A 24,086-nucleotide genomic window follows, 5' to 3' on the forward strand; every position below is an offset into this window, starting at 1 on the left:
ATAGCAAGCATGTTTTTAAACAGAGATTATCCAAAACATTTTGTGGATGGAATAGTAAATGAAGTCATCAATAAAAGATCTAATGGATTTTATAAACCATTGTTAGAAAAAACATCAATTTTTAATGTTAGTCAACAAGATTTAATAGTTAGTAATCGATATATAAGTAAAATACAAAATAACAATGGCATTAATTCTGACACCACCGTTAATGATAGGCCCAATGTAAAGTATAATTTGGCGTTTACTACTACATACACGCAAGATTCTGGTCATATAAAAGACTTAATCATGAAAAATTGGACCTTATTGAACAGTGACATATTAATGGAAAACATATTAGGAAAACATCCCTCGATTATATATAAAAGGGACAAAAATTTAAAAGACTGGTGCAATTCTGGACCTATATCAGATGTAAACAATGGATTTATGAGAAAATGTAACATGTGTAATTACTGTCCATATATTATTGAGGCTGAGCATGTTTATATTAATGGTATTTACATAAAAGTGAAAGGGAAATTTAATTGTAATGCCTCTGGAGTAGTTTATGCAGCAATATGTAGACAATGCTCAGCTTTTTATATAGGAAAAACTGAGCGGAAAATAAAACAGCATATTTATGATATTGCTAGAAAATCAACTAACAATGCTCTGTTTAGGCATATTTCACATAATGATACACATAGATTTGGCTTTATAATATTAGAACAAGTACGACCATCTCCAAGAAAGGGTCCTTGGAAATTAATTTTAGAATCCAAGGAATACTGGTGGCAGGTTTATTTGAATGCAACACATCTTCCAGGATTAAATGATTCTATATCCATTGCTAGTTTATTAAAGCTTAGAGTTTTTAATAGATAAATTTATAATATTATATTATTATATATTTGGATTAAGTATATAAGTTTTGTGAGAATGTATTTAATTATCAAATATTTTAATACTTTTATATTTTCTTATTTTATAAATGAGTTCATAGTATATATAACCATGATAAATTATTTATGAATTTTATGTTTTAATTGATGCTAATTAATGAGCTGAATTTTATTGGCTTATTAATTAATTGGTCACATGCTACAAGCTATATTAATCGCAATATATGTTTTAAATGTTGTCTGATGAAGGCTTGCATTGCATAGCCAAAAGCGCTTACCATTATTTTATTTCGTAATAAATTCAGCTTGGAATTGGTGTCCGGCACTTGTCATTGTGCTTTTGGTTTGTGGTTCATTAGTTTGTCGTTTTGGAGATATATATATATATATATATATATATATATATATATATATATATATATATATATGTGTATATATATATATGCATATGTGTGTGTGTGTGTGTGTATATATGTGTAGATATATATATATATATATATATATATATATATATATATATATATATATATATATATATGCATATGTGTATGTGTATATGCTTAAATAACCTATCCCATTTGGTTATAGATTTTTGCCTTACCCATCCCATGGTCGATAATTTTATATTGCCCTTAATGAGAGTGAATAAACTTCTGCTACAGAATAAGCGCAGATCCTGTCTGTATTATCTGGGGGAAAAGCAGAGTATTTACAAGTAACTGTTTTTAAGGCATTCCCCCAAAAATTTATATGTCCATAGTAGTGTTGCCAACTATCTGTTTTTTAATGGACTATCCAGAAAACAAACTGCTCAGTAGTCCAGAAAACATGTACAAACCTCGGTATTCTTTTTCAAAAAAAGAATCAGACTATCGGGATTTGTTAAAGTGTTGGATTTACTATGCTTTTTTTTTTTTTTTTTTACAAAAAGCATAGTAAATCTGCAGAAAGAGTCATCACAGTCAGAAAAAGGGGATGATGTCCTTCGTGTTTTACTGTTGCAGTCATCACCTGTGGCTTATCCCTGTTGTGGTAGCCCTGAGCCGGCCAAATACCAGAGTCAGTATTTTTCTGCGTCTGCTGCCGTTGCTTGCTGGCTGATGTCAGGATGTCAGTGCTATAAAGGAACGCAGCCGACATCATCACATCAGTCTTTCTTGCTGTGGAACCTGTAGCAGAAGCAGTTCGCAAGTGTGCCTGTCGGTTGCTACTAGAGTTTGAATTACAGCTGAAAATGTCTAAAGCTAAGTATCCCGTTGGGAATCCTTTTTTCTTGCACTATCCGATGTCCAAAAATGTCTCGCCTGTGGAAAGCAAATATCACACTGAGATTTCCATTCATACTGCGTCACTTGTTTAGGCCCAGACCACAGCGTCCCTCTTTGCCGGTTCTGTGCCCTCTTTAACGCGAGAACCATTTGCCTTAGAGCTCTTATTGTAGCCGAAATGGCATCCATCAGTAAACAATCTGTAGACATTCCAAAAAAAGTAAGGATAAAGATAGAGACAGACCACACAAGGCTAAGCCTTCAAATGACTCTTCTGCTAAGCAGGTCGTCAGTTCTCCAAAATTAATTGAGGCGCCTTTGCAACCCCTGATGCCCGATTCATTTTCTTCACAGGCCTCTTCTGAGACCCTTTCTGAGTCCAGTATGCCACAGAAATCATCTTAGTCTTCCGAGGCTTTGGATGTTCATCGTGTTACACTGCTGCAGTCATTACACTTGGGTTATCCTGCTGTCAGGCGGTCCCGCAGTTGGCCAGAGTTCCAAAGTCTTGGTCCGGCGTCGGTTGCTGTCTCCTCCTCCCTGATGTCAGTGCGACAGGGGTATATAAGATGCATCCGACGCCATTTTCTCCAGTCTTTCTTGCCGCGCGGTGCCCGAAGCAAAAGCAGTTCACAAGTGCCGGTCGGCCGTCTCCTGAGATTTTCATTCCGAATCCAGAACCGAAGTCTTCTACAAATCTAAGTACCCCGTTGGGGAAACTTTTTCTTGCCTCAGACCGATGTCAGTAAAAGTTAATAAATGTATTTCTTGTGGGAAGCAAATACCTCATAAGGATTTCCATTCCTATATTATCCCATGCCTAGGCCCTGACCACGACGTTACTGGTTGTCGGTTTTGTGCTAGGTTTAACAAGCGCACTATTAAACGTCAGTTTGTATTTGCCCGACATTATTTTGGTAGAAAATTCAATTATAACATGCCGTCGAAACTTCCGACGACCGGAATACACAAAAAGCGCAAAGACGAGGAAAGGCATCCGAGGCCCAAAGCTGACGACGAAGCCTCTTTTAGGCCAGTCACCGGTTCTCCAGTTTTCAGCGAGGCGCCTTCGCAGCCCCTGACGACGGCTTCTGTAGAACCACAAACCGCCTCTGACTCCCACGTGGAGATGGCTGGGCCTTCGGACGCACAAGCTCTTCAGCCTACCGAGACTAACTTTTCAGAGGGATCCGGAGTAGCTGAGCAACCCACAGCTACAGAGGGTGTCATCAGACCTACTCACTTAAGCATTAAATCCTCAGCTAAGTCTAAGCCTCCTTTAAAGTCAAAGAAACAAATACAGCATTCTCCAGGACAGGCCTCCATGCCTAAGAAACAAATGCTCAAAATGGCTGAAGACCTAATTACTCTGATCAGGGGGTCCCATCCCCCTCCTGACAAAAGGCCTAGACAGGATGCAGACTATGACTCCTCCGACCAGGTGTCCATCTCTTCTGATTCATCCTCAGACCTAGGATACTCTTTACCCCCTTATGAGGATTCTGATGCTGAGGAATCAATTGCATCAGCCTCACCGCCTGAGGACTACTCCTTTGGGGAAACCCTACATACCATGAGGGAGCATTTCCACTGGGAAGGCCAGGATTACTCAGAATCCAAGAAAAGGCTCAGAGACTTCCTTTTATTACCTCAACACAGACCCCTTGCTATTCCGCCAGTGTTAGATATTGTGGATGATGTGTATACTGAATCTAGCTTAAACCCTGATTCCTTACCTCCAGCCCCTGTTAAACCTGACAGATACTACAGAGTCCCTGACTCACATAAATTTCTGTATAAAAGCCCTGTAGCTGACCCTGAAACTATTTCTCAGGGACCCAAAAGAGTCAAGGCCTCATCAGCCAAGAATCCAGTTCCCTCTGACAGAGATTCCAGAGCATTAGACAGATGGGGAAAGAAAGTATATACGTCTGCAACTTTAGCAATGAGAGCCTTAAATTGCCAGTGTCACATGCTAAAATTTCAGCAATTTTTACTGTCTCAGTTAAAACAAAAAATGCTTCCATAATCAGATCCTCCTAATTTTAAAGAAATGCTGGATTTATTGCATGCAGCTGAACAAGTGGGAAAGCATACTTTGCAATGTGGTTTTGATTCTCTAGAGGCCTCCTGCAGAGCAGCAGTTAACAGGCTCTGTTATTAGAAGACATGCTTGGTTAAAAGAACATACATTACCAGATCATGTTAAAACAAAATTATTGGATGCACCTTTGCAGCAGGATGTGTTATTTGGAGTTAAGGCAGAAGAGGTATTAAAGAAAATGGAGGATAAGGCAAAATCTATGGAAACGGTGAAGGATTTCTTACAGGTTCAGCCTCCTAGATTTAGCAGAAACTGGCCAACTAAGAATTGGTCCTTTCCAATTACAGACAGACCTCAAAGGGGAAGATACAGACGTCCAAGAGGTAGAGGTCAAACACAAGGTCCTTACAGGCCTCGACAATGGGTTGCATCAGCCCAGAAAGAAGGGGAAGACAGGCCACAACCATATAAAAAGCAGCTCTAATGACTTCCCACTACAGCTGCCAAACAAATCCTTCTTGGCAGCCCCCTTGGGAGGAAAACTGGCACTCTTCTACCACAATTGGCAAATGATCACCAAAGACAAATGGGTTCTCAACATTGTATTTCAAGGTTACAGGTTCCACTTTCACACACTGCCAAGGTTAAAAGGAATGCCAAATCTGCCACCAAATCAATGGGCGGATGTTCAAAAACAAATTACAGCACTCATGGATATGAGAGCTAGTCAAAAGGTACCATCACAGGAGCAAGGACAAGGATTTTACTCAAGACTCTTTCTGGTACCCGGAAAGGACAAAGCCTGGAGGCCCATTCTGGATCTTTCATCTCCAAACACTTACCTGGATGTTCCGAAATTCAAAATGTTGACATTACAGCAGCTTCTTCCCATGCTGGGCAAGAAAGCTTGGCTCGTGACTTTGGACCTCAAAGAGGCATACCTGCATGTCCCTATCAGACAAAACTGCAGAAGATGCCTCAGATTCATAGCTGCTTCAATGCACTACCAATTCTCTGCACTGCCCTTTGGCTTATCTACTGCACCCAGGGTCTTCACAAAGTGCCTGGCACCAGTAATTGCATTTTGCAGACAGAAAGGAATTCAAATTTATCTGTACCTGGACGACTGCCTGATTCAAGCAGATAGCAAGGACATTCTTCTAAAGCATCTGGCGTTTGCAAAAAAAGTTATTAAGTTGCCTGGGGTACACAGTAAATGAAAATAAATCAAAACTAGTGCCCTCACGAGATTATATTCCTGTGTGCCAGCTTGAACACAAAGGCCCAGATGGTTTATCTCATGCCAGACAAACCAGGACAGCTGACTCAATACTTTCAATTGATGGCAACAAAGACCCAGCTCCCTGCAAGAAAAATTCTGCAGGCCTTGGGTTACATGGCATCCTGCGTACTACTAATTCCATATGCCAGACTGCATATGAGGAAACTACAATGGTACCTAAAGAATGTATGGTCTCAACACTGTCAAAGTTTGGAAACAGTTATACCACTAATCCCTTGCCTTCAACAGGAGTTTCAGTGGTGCACTCAAGCTTGTCACCTCAACAAGGGACAGCCTTTCACACAACCCACAGCCAGGCAAACACTGACAACAGATGCATCGGATTACACCTGGGGAGCACACATGGCAGGCAAATGTATTCAGGGCACGTGGACCACAGAACAAAGGCATCTTCACATCAATCAAAAAGAGATGCCAGCTGTACAAAGTGCAATTATAGCTTTCAAGGACCTGCTGCATCCAGGACAACTACTACTAAAGACAGACAACACCACAGTTATATGGTACATAAACAAGCAAGGGGGCACTCACTCCTACTCCCTATGCAGACAAGCTATGACCTTATGGAACACAGCTATAAACCTTCAAGTTCATCTGCAAGCGCAATTCCTGCCAGGAGAGAAAAACACACTGGCAGACGACTTAAGCAGAAACATCATGGATCCCCACGAATGGGAGTTGAATCCACAAATATTCAGAATGATAACACAGAAATGGTGGAGCCCGGACATAGATCTGTTTGCATCCCCAATAAACTGCCAGCTACAGAAATTCTGCACAAGGAGTTACCATCCACAAGCATGGAAAGTGGATGCCCTCTCATTCAGCTGGAAGAACCTACAAGTATACGCTTTCCCTCCACTACCTCTCCTGCCAAAGGTCCTCATAAAAGCCAGACAGGAAGAGCCAAAGATGATCCAGATTGCACCAGACTGGCCACGCCAGCACTGGTACCCAATCTTAAGGAGCTTAGCACAAGAACCACCCTGGATTTTGCCTCAAATCCCACATCTGCTGACTCAGCACAACAAACAAATACTACACAGCCAGCTAAAGACCTTAAATCTAGCTGCATGGAAGAGTCCTTAGTCAAGCAAGCAATGCATCTCTCCAAAGCTGTTATGGATGTCATTCTGGAGGCCAGAAGGCCTAGTACCAGAAAAGCCTATTTGGATAAATGGAAGAGATTCTGTGCCTGGAACCAAGCTCACAGCCTTGACCCTCTTGTCCCAAACATTCCTCAGATACTATAATACTTAACTGAGATGCTGGACAAAGAACTCTCCTTCTCATCCATCAAGATCCACGCCTCTGCCATCTCTGCTCATTACAATACGGATCCACCAATTTTCTCTAATCCTCTGATGTTAAGTTGTCAATCTCGCCTTCATTCTTGCTGGATGGGTTCGGAGCCGATCCTCGGCTCCGACTCGGCCATTTACTAAAGCTCGAGAGCTTATTTTACCGGCTCGAGGTAACCCTATATCCCATGATGCTAGGCAACAACTCCCCAGATCTCGTTTGCCGCTTTCGCTTGCGAGATGCGTATTTTTACCGGCTCCTGGTAAGTCTTTAAAATATAGTGTTCAGTCACCCTTTTAGTTAATTTAGTCTTAACATCCTTGATTCTTCCCCCCTTTGAACCTGCGGTCTCCTGTTCATTGAAATTTCTTTCCTGGAAGACACTCTTCCTAGTCGCCATTACTTCTGCTAGGAGAGTATCTGAGCTTCACGCCCTCTGCATTTGTCCTCCCTACTTAATCTTCCATAAAGACAGAGTTTCTCTAAGGACTAATCCATCCTTCTTACCCAAGGTGGCTTCGCAGACAAATTTAAATCAATCAATTGATCTCCCAGTTTTTTTCCCAAACTATACTAATAGAGCGAGCAAAAGCTACATTATCTAGATGTTCACCGCCAGCTCCGATACTATTTGGATAGAACCAAACAAATAAGGAAGTCTGATCAACTGTTTTTATCGTATGCAGAAAATAAGAAAGGCCTTCCTGTTTCTAAGGTAACCCTCTCTAGGTGGCTGTCTTCTGTGATTACATCTATTTATCAACTCAGAGGCAGGGAATTAACTTCTAAGCCAAAAGCCCATTCAACTAGAGCACTAGCTACATCTACAGCTTTTCAGGCTAGACTACCAATAGACACTATCTGTGCGGCAGCCACATGGGCCTCTCCTCATACCTTTGTTTCGCATTACAAATTGAACATGGCCTCCAGGGACAGAGCAAAATTTGGTTCCACCGTTCTCAAGAGTCTGTTCCAATGAGCCACCCAGGATGAAGGTGCTAGGGACGCGGTCCCATCCAGCAAGAATGAAGGTGAGATTGACAACTTAACATTAAGAAGTTATGTACCTACCATAACGTTCCATGTTAGTTGTCTTCTCTCACCTTCTTTCTTGTGTCCCACCCTCCATCCCCCTAGCCTGGACAGACCGAGAAGATCTTCCCTTCCTTGAAGGGTCCTTATATTCCCTTGTTTCACCATCTAGGTGTCCTAGGATATATATAGTGTAGATAACGTTCTTTGGGGGTTTTTATCCCTCTTCCTCCTCCTTTCCAGTTGGAGGATTTTTGTTTTATTGGCCTATGTTAGGTTTTTCAGCTTCCAAACGAGATCTGGGGAGTTGTTGCCTAGCATCATGGGATATAGGGTTGCCCCTTGCCGGTAAAATAAGCTCTCGAGCTTTAGTAAGTGGCCGAGTCGGAGCCGAGGATCGGCTCCAAACCCATCCAGCAAGAAAGAAGGCGAGAGAAGACAACTAACATGGAACGTTATGGTAGGTACATAACTTCTTATTAAAACAGTACCTCAGAGGGGCTAAAAACATAAGACCGCCCTGTAGAGCACCTACTCCAACTTGGGACCTCAACTTTGTTTTGGAGAAGCTAACTTTACCTCCTTTTGAGCCAGCCAACACAGCAGAATTAAAATATATCTCTTGGAAAACTGCTCTGCTCCTGGCAATAACATCAGCATGAAGAGTTTCAGAATTACAGGCACTAATGGCTGTGGAACCTTTCCTCATTTTCCACCAGGAACAGGGTGTCTTTACGAACTAATCCTACTTTTATGCCAAAGGTGGTATCCAGTGTGGCTCTAAACCAAACTATTCACCTGCCAACTTTTTATCCTAAACCACAGAATAAAGGAGAGAGACTACTGCACTCTTTGGACATTCACAGGCAGTTACGCTTCTACTTCGACAAAACCAAAGCTTTCAGAAAATCTGAGCAATTATTGGTAGCATATGCTGCAGGAGCACAGGGAAAAGCCATTTCAAAACAGACTATTTCAAAATGGATAGGACATTGTATACGTTTCTGCTACACATACCATGGAAAACCTGTACCTAGCAGCATTAGATCTCACTCCACCAGGACAACAGCCACAACTGCCTACCTCAGGGGAGTACCTACCAAGGATATTTTGGAAGCAGCAACTTGGAGTTCTGTACACACCTTCACCAAGCATTACCATCTGCCTCTATACTCTAAATCCAGAGCTGGCTTCGCCACTGCAGTGCTACAGGGCCTTATAGCCACCCCAAATGCCTTATAGGACCAGCCACCCTTCCTCAGCCTTGGGATTCTACCCAAGTGTAATGACTGCAGCAGTGTAACACGATGAACATAGTACAGTTTTGTACCTACCATAAATGTAGATGTTCGAGTGTAGACACTGTTGCAGTCCAGGTTACTCTCCCTCCTTCCCCTCTTACTGACTGGTACGTACCTATGTCTTCTACCCTTACTACCTATGGGGAGTATTTGCTGGTAGCTGTAAGTTGTTTTTTTGCTTTTCTTATGTATGTTTTATTAGCAATTGGAATTGCCTACATGTTTAGAGGCACCTGACATCTGGGGCAAGAAAAACTTTAGAAAATGGCGTCGGCTGCATCTTATATACCCCTGTCGCACTGACGTCAGGGAGGAGGCGACAGCAACCGACGCTGGACCAAGATTTTGGAACTCTGGCCGACTGCGGGACCACCTGATGGCAGAATAACCCAAGTATAATGACTGCAGCAGTGTCTACACTCGAACATTTATGGTAGGTACAAAACTGTACTTTGTCTCTGCCTCGGCTGAGTCCAGAGCTGTGATGCAGGCTCCGGCTTCCAAGGAGGTCTACCGAATCTAGTCAAAAACTGACTTCTTCTCCTCCTACTGCCGTTTCTCTCAGACCAATGGATACTCTTAGGCCTAGAGGCAAGGCCACTCCTAGGCAAACTACCATTTTATTCCTGCTCCACCACCCCAAGCTCAAATGCTTAAAATGGCAGAGGATCTTATCACCCTTATCGGGGTTAGTCAGGCCACAACTTCTAAAAGGAAAAGAGACCTTTCTCCTTAAATACTGACAGAACAGGATTCTGAGGAGTCTGATAGTTTTTGAAGAGAAACAACTACCTCTGACTGCTTATGAGGATTCAGATGCAGAGGAATACATTCATTTTGCCTCCCCACCAGAAGATCCTTCCTTTGGGGAAGCCCTTCACACCCTCAGGGAGCATTTCCACAGGGAGGCCCAGGACTTCCCTCTGTCTAAGAAAAGACCAAGAGAGTTTCTAGACCTGCCCCAGCACAGACCCTTGGCCAGACCTCCTATCTTAGAGGTGGTTGATAATGTCTTTCATGAATCCGGCTTACCTCCTGACGCCCTCCCACCTGCTCCCAGAAAACCTGATGCAGAGGACACTATTCCCTCTGCCCCCCCCACACCTCGAGGATTTCTCTTTTGGTGAAACCTTGCATTCTCCTAGGGAGCATTTTTGCTGGGAAAGCCAGGATTACTCTGATTCTAAAAAGAGGCTTAGGGATTTCTTACTCCTGCCCCAACACAGGCCTTTAGCTATCCCTCCTGTACTAGACGTTGTTGATAATGGCTTTTTGGAATCTAGCTTGGCCCCTGACTCTTTACCTCCTGCTCCCAGATAACCTGATAGATATTACAGGGTTCCTGACTCTCATAAGTTCCTTTTTAAAAATCCTACTGAGGATCCTGTGACCATTTCACAGGGACCCAAGGGCATTAAGGCTACTACTGCCAAAAATCCTACCCCCTCTGATAGAGACTCCAGGGAGCTGGATAGATGGGGTAACCTTGGCCATTAGGGCCTTAAATTGAAAGTTTTGCATGTTAAAGTATCAGCAGCATATTATTGGATTGCTTAAACAGAAAATTATGTTGATTCCTGACTGTGCTGAAAATAAGGAATGTTAAGTTGTCAATCTCGCCTTCATTCTTGCTTGATGGGTTCGGAGCCGATCCCTCGGCTCCGACTCGACTGCTAAGCTCGAGAGTCACTTTTACCAGCTCGAGGCAGCCCCATATCCCATGATGCAAGGCGGTAAGTACCCAGATCTCGTTTGCCGCTTCGCTTATGAGGTCCTCCTTTTACCAGCTCCTGGTAAGTGATTTACTAATTCGCTAATTTAGCCCTTCTTACAGAAGGACAACTGGATGTGCTCAATAGATCTTCAGGATGCGTACTATCACATCAAAATTCACAGACGCTCCAGGAGATTTCTCCGCTTTCGGCTGGGGTCCAGTCATTTCCAGTTCAGAGCCCTGCCCTTTGGTCTCACTACAGCCCCCAGAGTGTTCACCAAATGCATGGCAGTGGTCACGGCTCACCTGAGACGTCAAGGATTCCAGGTGTTTCCGTATCTCGACGACTGGCTCCTGTCAGCCACCACCAGGCATCAGCTTATTCAAGCCAGGGATTACACAATAAATTTTTGTTCTCATTTGGGCATCTCGATCAACTTCGAAAAGTCATCCTTATCGCCCTGCCAGTCTATTATTTTCATAGGCGCAAACTTAAACACTGTTTGGATGTCAGCTACCCTTACAGATCAAAGAGTTTCAGACATTCAGAGTCTTGTCAGGATCATTCTAGCCAACAAGAAAGTACAGGCCAGAATGGTTCTAAAGGTATTAGGCCTCATGGCTGCGGCCATTACTCTTCTTCCTGGCTCGCTCCTACATGCACCTTCTTCAGTGGATGCTGTTCACACTGTGGTCGTACCAACAACTTCCAATGCGTCACCAGATTCTGGTGACACAGACTTGCAAAGATCATCTTGCTTGGTGGATCACATCTCCTCAGGTTCACCAAGGCAGACACTTTGTACCCCATCCCCGATAGCTACTGTCACCACGGATGCCTCCCTGATCGGGTGGGGGTCATTATCAGGGCAGGATGGTTCATGGGGCGTGGCAGCCGTTCAGTACCATCTGCACATAAATGTCCTGGAGATGAGAGCAGTGCTTTTAACGTTGCAAGTGCTTTTTACCTTTCTTCCCGTAGGGACAATTGCAGTCCACACAGACAACATGTCTGTAGTTTGGTATATCAACAAACAGGGCGGAACCAAGTCCTACCCCTTGTGTCGAAGCGCTCAGACTATGGCAATGGGCGATCTCCTCTCATCGGTTTCTGGTAGCAACGCATATCCCTGGGAAAACCAACATTGTAGCGGACAGATTGAGCAGAGCTATTCTCATGCCTCACGAGTGGTCTCTCAAGCAATCTATAGCGGAAGAGATATTTCTGGAATGGGGTCGTCCATGTTGCGATCTTTTGCTACTCCCCAAAACAGCAAATGCCCAGACTTCTTCTGTCTCTTCCCTCTACCAGGCCATCCCCCCAGAGACGCTCTGACCCAGGATTGGCCCCAGGGACTTCTTTATGCCTTCCCTCCATTTCCTCTGATCCCACAAGTTATGCAGAAAGCTGCCGTTGTGAGAGCCAAATTGATTCTCATTGCCCCTTACTGGCCTCGACAAGTTTGGTTCCGTTCCTCCATCGTCACCTTTTGGTGCAGCCGTGGCATCTGGACCCAGTGCCAGATCTTCTGATTCACCAATCCGGTCAGCTGCACGGTCTATCCCTTCTCTCAACCTCACAGCATGGTTGCTCCACTTCCTTCCTTAGCCAGGCTTCCTTTGATCTCTAACTCAGTTAGAGACATCATAACTTCTTTAAAATCCTCTACCAGGAGGATTTATACAAGCAAATGGAAACGTTTCTCTTATTGGGCTAAGGCCAAGAATATTGATCCTTTCACTGCCCTGTTCAGGCAGTCCTGGACTTCTTAGCAGAGATTTTTCATGCAGGCTCCTCTTCTTCCACAGTCAGAGTTCAATTGGCTGCTATCTCCAACTTTCATGTCGGGTGCAGATCATAATATTATGTCCCATAGGCTCTGCAGGGCCTTCTTGAAAGGAATTTTCCTACTAAAGCCTCCAATCAGGAATCCTCCTCCTCAGTGGGATCTAAATTTAGTGCTGACATCCTTGATTCTTCCCCTTGAGCCAGCTGTTTCTTGTTCCCTGAAATTTCTTTCTTGGAAAACTTTATTCCTAGTGGCTATTACATCGGCCAGGAGGGTGTCTGACCTTCATGCTCTATCGGTTCGACCCCCCTATTTGGTTTTTCACAAAGACAGAGTATCTTTGAGAACTAATCCGACCTTTTTGCCTAAGGTCGCTTCAAAGACCAATTTGAATCAATCCATTGATCTCCCTGTATTTTTCCCAAACTATTCAGACAGAGCCGAACAAAAACTACATTGTCTTGATGTCCACCGTCAACTCAGATATTATTTGGACAGAACAAAAAAATTTAGGAAATCTGATCAACTTTTTGTTTCCTATGCGGATAATAAGAAAGGCCTTCCTGTTTCTAAAGTAACCTTGTCCAGATGTCTTTCTTCGGTCATCTCTGAAATTTATCTGCTCAGGGAAAACAGCTGTGCTCAAAACCTAAAGCACATTCAACTAGGAGCTTAGCTACTTCTACAGCCTTTCAAGCTAGACTTCCTTTAGACACTATTTGTGCAGCGGCCACTTGGGCCACTCCTCACACTTTTGTTTCCCATTACAAATTGGATTTGGCCTCCAGGGACAGAGCCAGTTTTGGCTCTACAGTCCTCAAGAGTCTGTTCCATTGAGCCACCCAGGATAGAGGTGCTAGGGCGGTCCCATCAAGCAAGAATGAAGCGAGATTGACAACTTAACATTAAGAAGTTATGTACCTACCATAACGTTCCATGTTAGTTGTCTTCTCTGCCTTCTTTCTTCGACCCTCCTTCCCCAGGCCTGGACAGACCTTATTATAAGAAATTATTATGCTGAAGACCATTCAGACCTGGTCCTTCTTCCATCCTGTAAGTTTTCTTTCTTCCTCTGGAAGTGTTTTATGCTTGGTGCTATTGCCCTTTGTCATCAAACGAGATCTGGGTACTTACCGCCTTGCATCATGGGATATGGGGCTGCCTCGAGCTGGTAAAAGTGACTCTCGAGCTTAGCAAGTGCCGAGTCGGAGCCGAGGGATCGGCTCCGAACCCATCAAGCAAGAAAGAAGGCGAGAGAAGACAACTAACATGGAACGTTATGGTAGGTACATAACTTCTTATTTACAGGATTTAATGCATTCTGCTGAACAAGTTTCAGAACCGAAGTCTTCAACTAAAGCTTAGTACCCCATTGGGGAAACTCTCTTTGCAATGTGGTTTTGATTCACTAGAGGCATCTTGCAGGATCTTGTTACTGGATCTGTACGTAGAAGGCATCCTTGGCTTAAGGAGCAATCTTTGCCAGATCATGTTAAAGCTAAATTGCTGGATGCTCTCTTAAATCAGGACCGCCAGTTTGGCAACAAAGCAGAAGTTCTTAAAAAGATGGAGGAAAAAGCTAAATCTATGATGTTGTTGTTGTTGTTTTTCTTTCGGCTTTTCCCGGATTAGGGGACGCCACAGTAGAACTCCGGTCCGGTAATGATTTGCAGTCGATTTTTATGGTGCCGAGGTGCCAGCCCGACGCCCAACCTTCAGTGAAGGCACACCCATTCACGCATGTCTTTCGAACGCCACTCGACCGCAGGGAGGACATGACTCCACACAGAAGGTGCTTCAGCTGAGAATCGAACAGGAGAACCTCTTGCTGTGAGGCGACAACGCTACCGCTGCACCACCGCACCTTCAGGAAAAAGTTAAATAAAGTTAAATGTATGCAAACTGTTAAAGATTTCCTACAAGTACAGCCTCCAAGATTTAGTAGGCATTGGCCCTCAAAGAATTGGTCCTTTCCTGCGTCTTCCATGCCTTCTCAGTCCAAACCCAGAACCAGCAGAACACCCAGGTCACAGCCCCAGGGTACGCACAGGACTAAGCAGTGTGGGGCTCCCACTTCCAAATCAGGGTGTAGTAAGACTCCCCCTATGGTAAACTGTCTCAATTACTTAATTTTAAAACTTCCAAGCAGTTCTCAGCTGACTGCTGCTATAGGGGGGAAAGATTGCGCTGCAGGCAAAAAACTGGGAACTCATTACCCAGGATAAATGAGTTTTAAATATAGTTTCCCAAGGATATAGATTTCACGTCCACACGTTACCAACTCCAAACGGTTGGCCAGATCTACCCCCAAATCAGTGGCCAGAGGCTCAAAAACAAGTACTCTGTCTCTTAAGCATAAAGGCTATTCAGACTGTACCAGAAGAGGAAAAGGGACAAGGTTTTTACTCGAGACGTTTCCTGGTACCCAGAAAAGACAACTCATGGCATCCTATCCTGGACCTTTCTATCTTAAACACCTTTTTGGTGATTCCAAAATTCAAGATGCTAACTCTTCACCAGTTGCTTCCTATGCTAGGCAAAGATGCCTGGTTGGCAACACTGGATTTAAAGGAAGCCTACCTGCACATCCCAATCACGGAATCTTGCAGAAGATACCTACGCTTCAAAGCAGGCTACATGCACTATCAGTTCTCTGCACTGCCCTTTGGCTTATCTACTGCTCCCAGGGTATTCACAGAGTTCCTAGCTCCAGTCATTGCATTTTGCATCCAAAGAAATATTCAAATATACCCATACCTGGGCGATTGTCTAATTCAGGCAGAAAGCCAGGACATACCTTTGAATCCTCTGGCATTTGTACAAAAGGTGCTAACTTGTCTGGGGTACACCATAAACAAAAAGAAATCATATCTGGTACCCTGTCATAAAATTATATTCCTGGGAGCAAGCCTGAACATAACTTCCCAGATAGCTTTCCTCACGCCAGAGAAACAAATTAATTTGACAACTTACTTCAAACTAATGGCCACAAAAACCCTGCGATCTGCAAGGCAAATACTGCAAGCCTTAGGGTTCATGGCCTCCTGCATTCTACTAATTCCATATGCAAGACTGCATATGATGAAACTACAGTGGTATCTAAAAATCCTATGGTGTCAACATTCTCAGGATCTAGAAGCAATGATTCCTATCATACCTTGCCTACGGTTAGAGTTCCTTTGGTGGGCAGAGGCCTGCCACCAAAACAAGGGACTACCATTCACTCTACCCCCTGCTGCCCAAACCCTAACAACAGACGCATCAGACTATGCATGGGGGGGGGGCTCACTTGGCAGGGAAGTGCATTCAGAGCGAATGGGACCCAAGTCAAATGCACCTGCATATCAATCAAAAAGAAATGTTAGCTCTACAGAATACTCTGACAGCCTTCAAGGACCACATTCTTCTAGGACAATTAATGGTAAAGATGGACAACACCACTGTTATGTGGTACATAAACAAGCAGGGGGTACCCATTCTTACCCCTCTGCAGACTAACCATGGCTTTGTGGAACACAACCTTGAGCTACCAAGTGCATCTACAGGCTCAATTCCTGCCAGGAAAACTGGAGACAAACAAAGCAGAAACCTCATGGACCCACACGAGTGGAAACTGGAACCAAAGAATTTCAACATGTTGATAAACAAATGGGGAGCCCAGATATGTACCTGTTTGCCTCCCCCCCAGAACTACCAATTGGACAAATTCTGCACAAGGACTCCCCACAAACAAGCTTGGAAAGTGGATGCTCTGTCCTTCAGCTGGAAAAATCAGTTTATGCCTTTCCCCCTCTGCCTCTCCTCTCCAAAGTGCTACTACTAAAGATCAAACAGGCCAAACCAAGGACGATACTGATTGCAGCAGACTGGCCACACCAACACTGGTACCCCCTCTTGCGTAGTGCGTCACTGCAGGCTCCATAGCACCTGCCTCAGACCCCTACCCTGCTGTCACAGCAGGAGAGCCAGATTCTGCAACCTCAGCTTCAAACCCTTTACCTGGCAGCCTGGCTAATTACCTAATCTCTCCATTACCATCCCTCAGTAAACAAGTGTTGGATGTCATTTTGGAGGCAAGGAAGTCTAGTACTAGAAAATCTTATGCTGAAAAATGGAAAAGATTCTGTGCCTGGAACCAAACTCAAGGGATGGACACAGCAGCGCCCAGTTTACCTAAGATTCTTGAATACTTGACTGAGATTCTTCACAATGCCTTTCTTTTTCCTCCATCAAAATTCATGCCATTTCAGCTCATTACAACACAGAACCACTCCTCCTCTTCTCTCATCCACTGCTCAAGCAATTTCTCTCAGAGGGGCCAAAAACATAAGACCACCCATGAGAGCCCCAACACCAGCCTGGGACCTTAACTTTGTATTGGTAAAGCTCACTCTTCCTCCTTTTGAGCCATCTGCAAGTGCAGAGTTAAAATTCCTTTCTTGGAAAACAGCCTTTCTTTATGCAATCACTTCAGCAAGAAGGGTATCTGAAGTACAGGCCCTTATGGCAGTGGAGCCTTTCATCATCTTTTATGCAGACAGGGTGTCCCTCAGGACCAATCCCTCCTTCATGCCCAAGGTGGTATCCAGTGTGGCTCTTAATCAGTCCATTCATTTGCCAACCTTCTTTTCTAATCCACAGAACAAAGGGGAATGGATACTGCACTCCTTAGATGTGCACAGACAACTTAGATTTTACTTGGACAGGACTAAACCTCAAAGGAAATCTGAACAACTGCTGGTGGCATTTGCTGCAGGGGCAGAGGGAAAGGCTATTTCAAAGTAAACCATTTCTAAATGGATAGGCCATTGCATTCATTTCTGCTATAAGCACCATGGAAAACATATCCCACAGGGTATTAGACCCCATTCAGCCAGGCCTGCATCTACCTCTACAGCCTTTCTCAGAGGTGTCCATACCAGGGACATTCTAGAAGCTGCTACCTGGAGTTCTGTACATACTTTCACCAAGCATTATCATTTGCCAATTTTCTCTTAAACCAGAGCTGGCTTTGCCACTGCAGTCTTGCAGGGCCTTATAGCTGGTCCTGATGCTATCTAAATTCCTCCTCCCATCCTTAGCTTTAGGAATCTACCCATATCTGATGACTGCAGCAGTGAAACACAAAGAACATAGTACAGTTGTATACACTTACCATAAATGTAGATGTTTGAGTGTATTCACTGTTGCAGTCCTGGATGTCCTTCAAGGATGCATCTGCAGTCCTTACAAATGGGTTGTCCTGTCGTCAGGCAGCCCTTCGGTCGGCCGGATTCCAAAGTCTGGGTCTGGCCTCGGCTGGTGTCGCACTTCACCCGACGTCATAGCTGCAGTTCTTCGGATATAAAGGCATCAGCCGACGCCATTTTCCTCCGTCTTTCTTGCCGCGTGGCGCCCGAAGCAGAAGCTGTTCGCAAGTGCCGGTCGGTCAGATCCAGAGATTACTACTACCGAATACTACTTCGAAGACTTCTAAAAAGCTAAGTACCCTGTTGGGGACTCTTTCTTGCCTCAGCCGATGTCAGAAAAAGTGAATAACTGTTTAACTTGTGGGAAACTAATACCTCATAAAGATTTCCACTCTTACTGCTTACCTTGTTTAGGCCCAGACCACGACGTAGCAGCTTGTTTAGCCTGTGCTTCTTTCAACTGACGAACGCATAGATGTCGGTCGGAGTTTGCTGAACAATTTTTCGGCTCAGATTTTGCGTACATAATGCCGTCGGATCCTCCGACTACTCAAATTGTTAAAAGCAAAGAAAGGACCGACACTCGCGGTCCGCGGTTTCGGCCGAAACCACGGTTAAGCAAACCGCGAGTGTCTCGGTTTCGGCCGAAACCGAGCAAACGGTTCAATCTTCAGCCAAATCCATGACTACTACCGAGGCCCCTTCTACCCTATTTGAATCGGCCTCTGAAGTTTTACCTACTACTGTGGTTTCACAAGACTTATCGGACACCATCCCTTTGGATGTTTCTACCCCAGCACGTGGTGCTGCTAGGCCTCCTGCAGCCATGTCTATAAAGGCCTTTGCCAGGGCTAAAGCAGCCAAAACTTCTAAGTCTGTGCCTGTTAAGCCCCCCACTCACAGGCCCAGTTCCAGTTCCCAAATGCTTACTCTGGCAGAGGATCTCATCTCTTTAATAAGGGGATCCCAATCTCACCCAGACAGGGCCTCTCAACCTCCAGAAAAGAGACCTAGAGCAGAGCCCCCTGAGCCAGTGTCCTCAGATGACTCTTCTGATGATTCAGACAATACAGACCATCCAGAGGCTCCTTTTCTACTTATGAAGATTCCGATGCTGAAGAATCGATTCCTTCTGCTTCTCCACCAGAGGAATTTTCTTTGGGGAAACTTTACATGCCATGAGAGAGCAATTCCAATGGCAGGGACAAGATTTCTCAGATTCAAGGAAAAGGCTTAGGACCTTTTACACTTACCACAACATAGGCCTTTAGCTATACCTCCAGTTCTTCCTGTTGTGGATGATGCATTTAATGATGCTTGCACTGCTCCTGATACTTTACCTCCAGCCCCTGCTAAGCCCGATAGGTTCTACAGGGTCCCGGACACTCATCACCATTTATACAAGACTCCTTTCGCAGATCCTGAGACTATTTCCCAGGGGCCTAAGGCAGTAGCTTCGACCTCAGCTAAAAACCCTCTCCCTTCTGAAAGGGAATCCAGGTCCTTAGAGATGGGGTAAAAAGTATACACCTCTGCTACTCTCTCAGCTAGAGCATTGAACTGTCAGTTTCATATGATCCAATACCAAGAGTTTATGCTTGATCAGTTAACTAAGAAACTGTCCTCGGATGATTCTTTAGATAAGAAATATGTTCTAGAAATGGTGAATAACATTCAGCAGGTTAGTAACCATTCCTTAAAATGTGGCTATGATGCACTGGAGGCTTCATTTAGATCAGCCATGACTGGCACAGTTATAAGAAGGCATGCATGGTTGAAAGAACAGGTCTTGCGGATCATGTTAAAGCAAAGCTATTAGATGCTCCTATGGATAAGGTCAGTTTATTTGGTTCTCCTGCCCAACAGGTACTGAAGAAAATGGAAGAGAAGGCAAAATCTGTACAAACAGTGAAAGATTTCTTACAGGTTCAGCCTCCAAGGTTTAGCAGGAACTGGCCTTCCAAAAATTGGTCCTTTCCAGACTCCTCTAAAACTCAGAGAGGCAGGAATAGGCGTTCAAGAGGCAGAAATCAATCCAGAGGAGGTGCCTACAGGGGACGCCAGTGGCAAGGTAACAACCAACGAGGCACAGACACAACCACTACCACTGCAACAGGACAATCACAGTGACTTGGTTTTGACACCGCCTACCAGGGAACAAATAGAAGCACCCTTAGGCGGAAAGTTAGCATTATTTTCAAAAAACTGGCACTATATCACAAGAGACAAGTGGATTTTGCAAACTATAGACCAAGGCTACAGGTTTCATTTCCACATTTCCACACTTTACCAGGAAAAAGAGGAATGCCAAACCTACCACCAAATCAAAAGACAGAAGCTCTAAAACAAATAGCTCAATTAGCAAGGATGAGAGCTGTGGAAAAGGTACCACCTATGGAACAAGGCAAGGGATTTTACTCCAGACTCTTCCTAGTACCAAGAAAAGAGAAAAATTGGAGGCCTATTCTCGACCTGTCCGCTTTAAACACATTCATCATTGTTCCAAAATTCAAAATGCTGACCCTACAGCAACTTCTTCCCATGCTGGGCAAGGAGTATTGGCTGGTAACTCTAGATCTCAAGGAGGCATACCTGCACATCCCCATACGACCAAATTGCAGAAGATACCTCAGATTTCTTGCAGGATCAGAGCATTATCAATTCTCAGCATTGCCCTTTGGCTTATCTACTGCGCCCAGAGTGTTCACGAAATGCCTGGCATCAGTAATCGCTCACTGCAGGCTTCAGGGAATCCAAATTTATCCATACCTGGACGACTGCCTGATACAAGCGGACAACAAAAACAAGCTAACAGAAGACTTACAAAGAGTCATTTGCTTACTACAGGCCCTGGGATACACAGTCAATACAACAAAGTCAAGACTGATACCATCCCAAACAATAACCTTCTTAGGTGCAGAATTGGACACAGTAAAACAGATGGCATTCCTAACTGCAGAAAAACAAGAACAACTTCCTCTCTACTTCTTGGCATTAACAAAGCAGAACAAACTAACAGCAAGGAAAGTACTGCAGGCCTTGGGCTTCATGGCATCCTGCATAATCCTGGTCCCCCATGCCAGACTACATATGAGAAAGCTACAGTGGTACCTAAAGAATTTATGGTCTCAACACAGGCACAGCTTAGAAACCGAAATACCACTAATTCCATGCCTGAAACAAGAGTTCCTATGGTGGGCGCAGGCATGCCAGTCAAACCCAGGATTGCCCTTCCACAGCATTCAACCAAGCCAAACCATCACAACGGACGCCTCAGACCTCGGTTGAGGGGCCCACATGCTGGACAAGTGCATACAAGGCTTATGGACTCCAGAGCAGCTGCACCTGCACATAAATCAAAAAGAAATGCTGGCAGTACAACTAGCAATACAGAATTTCAGACCATTTCTCCAAGAAGGCCAGTTGATGATAAGGACAGACAACACCACAGTCATGTGGTACATCAACAAACAGGGAGGCACTCATTCATACCCTCTATGCCGAATGGCCCTGGACCTATGGAATATGGCTTTGAGTTCTCAGTTACAAGCAATTTTTGTACCGGGAAAAGAAAACATCCTAGCAGACATATTAAGCAGAACTACCTCGGATGCTCACGAATGGATGCTACACCCGGACATCTTCAAGGCCATCACAAAGAAATGGGGACTGCCACAAATAGACCTATTCGCATCCCCACTCAATCACCAGCTCAAGAAATTTTGCACAAGGACATACCACCCACTTGCTTGGAAGGTGGACTCTCTATCCTTCAGTTGGAAAGGCCTGACAGCATATGCATTCCCACCTCTTCCTTTGATGCACAAGGTGCTATTGAAAATCAAAGAGGAACGTCCAAGGATAATTTTGATAGCTCCAGATTGGCCAAGACAACATTGGTACCCATTACTGAGGAGCATGTCCCGGGGGAGAATGTGGACACTACCCCTGATTCCCTTGATGTTAACTCAGAGCGACTACAACATCCTGCATCCAAACCTGAAAACTCTGCAACTGACTGCCTGGAACATTGCATAAGAGCAACTAACCCAGATTTATCCCAAAGGGTTAAAGACATTATCCTTGAGGCCCGCAGACCCTCAACAAGAAGGAACTATGCAGGAAAATGGAAAAGGTTTTTCATTTGGAGTACCGAGAGGGGCAAAGATGTGTCAAAGGTAGACATTGCCAACATCCTGGAGTATTTGGCAGAGCTTTTCCATACAGGCCTGTCCTACTCCTCCATCAAAATACATGCATCAGCTATTTCTGCAGAATACAGCTTTGATCCACCTGTCTTTTCGCATCCTCTACTCAGGCAGTTTCTGAGAGGAATTAAGAATGTAAAACCTCCTAGGAAGCCACCATTGCCAGCATGGGACTTGAACTTTGTACTAGAAAAATTGACACTTCCCCCTTTCGAATCAGCAGCAACAGCAGATCTTCAACACCTATCCTGGAAAACTGCTTTCCTGCTGGCAATTACCTCAGCAAGAAGGGTTTCGGAACTACAGGCTTTAATGGCAGTACAACCCTTCCTAATCTTCCATCAAGATAGAGTGTCCATGAGAACTAATCCTACATTTATGCCTAAGGTGGTATCCTGAGTGTCTTTAAACCAGGCAATCCACCTACCTACCTTCTTTCCCAATCCACAGAACAGGGGGGAATGACTGCTGCATACCTTGGATGTACATAGACAGTTACGCTACTACCTGGACAGAACCAAGGGCAATAGAAAAACTGACCAGCTTCTGGTAGCATATGCAACAGGAAGGGAAGGAAAAGCAATTTCCAAACAGACAATTTCCAAGTGGATAGGAAATTGCATTAGATTCTGTTACTCCTACCATGGAAAGCAAATTCCACAGAACATAAGGCCTCATTCTACAAGGGCTACAGCCACTACCACAGCTTTCTTACGAGGAGTGGCTACCAAGGACATTATAGAGGCTGCTACTTGGACCTCCGTGCATACATTTGCCAAGCATTATAACTTACCTTTATACTCTAGATCCCGAGCAGGGTTTGCCACTGCTGTTTTGCAAGGGATCCTAACTACACCATAATTTCTTCTTCCTCCTCCCCTAGTTTGGCTATGGTATTCTACCCATTTGTAAGGACTGCAGATGCATCCTTGAAGGACATAGTACAGTTTTGTACCTACCATAAATGTAGATGTCCGAACAGGATAACATCTGCAGTCAGGATTACCCACCCTCCTTCCCCTCTGTGGTACTCCTAGGGTATTTGCCCACCTAATAGCTAGCTGGGGGGGATCTCTTATGGTGTATTTGTTTGTATATATGTACATACATGATAATTTTTTGTGTTTGCCTTCTACTATTTGGAAACATTGGCATTTATCCAAAAATTTAGCTATCCAAGAGGGCAACTGGCATCTGGGGCAAGAAACACTGAGGAAAATGGCGTCGGCTGATGCCTTTATACCCGAAGAACTGCAGCTATGACGTCGGGTGAAGTGCGATACCAGCCGAGGCCAGACCCAGACTTTGGAATCCGGCCAACCGAAGGGCTGCCTGACGACAGGACAACCCATTTGTAAGGACTGCAGATGCTATCCTGTTCGGACATCTACATTTATGGTAGGTACAAAACTGTACTTTACCCTCCTTCCAGCCCCTTGACTTCTTTTGGCTATACCTCTACTCTGCTTTACTATGCTTAAAAGCTTTTTGGTGTATTTGCTTTTTTGTTGGAGGTATAACCTTGTGTATGTATGTATGTATGTGTATGTATGTATGTATGTGTATACATATATATATATATATATATATATATATATATATATATAAATTTAATTTCTTCCCATTAGGGGGGCACCTGACATCAGAGCAAGAAAAACTGATGTAATGGTGTCGGCTGCATGCTTTATACCCATGACTACCTAACGTCATGGAAGATGAGACAGCAACCGACACAGGACCCAAGACTTTGATAATCAGGCTGACTGAGGGCTACTGCAAGCAGATAACCCAAATGTGATGACAGCAACAGTGAATACACTCAAACATCTACATTTATGGTAAGTGTACACAACTGTACTTTCTAAAAAGAACCCTATTCCTTCTGACAAGGATTCCAGAGCTCTGGACAGATGGAGTAAAAAAGTATACACCTCTGCAACCTTAGCTATCAGAGCACTCAACTGTCAGTTCCACGTTAAAATTTCAACACACTTTGGAACTATTAAAACAAAAGATTTCTACCTTTCCTGACTGTGCCAATTCAAAAA

General features: G+C 44.2%; 1 protein-coding gene across 1 annotated transcript in view; it reads left to right on the forward strand.

Annotated features, from left to right (window-relative positions):
- CIC (capicua transcriptional repressor) overlaps positions 1–24,086 on the forward strand; it is a 1,784,113-nt gene that overhangs the window by 133,266 nt on the left and 1,626,761 nt on the right. The window lies entirely within an intron of this gene.

This window comes from Protopterus annectens, chromosome 8.part0 (genome assembly GCF_019279795.1).
Source record: "Protopterus annectens isolate FY-2018-M chromosome 8.part0, PAN1.0, whole genome shotgun sequence".
NCBI classification, from domain to species: Eukaryota; Metazoa; Chordata; order Ceratodontiformes; family Protopteridae; genus Protopterus; species Protopterus annectens.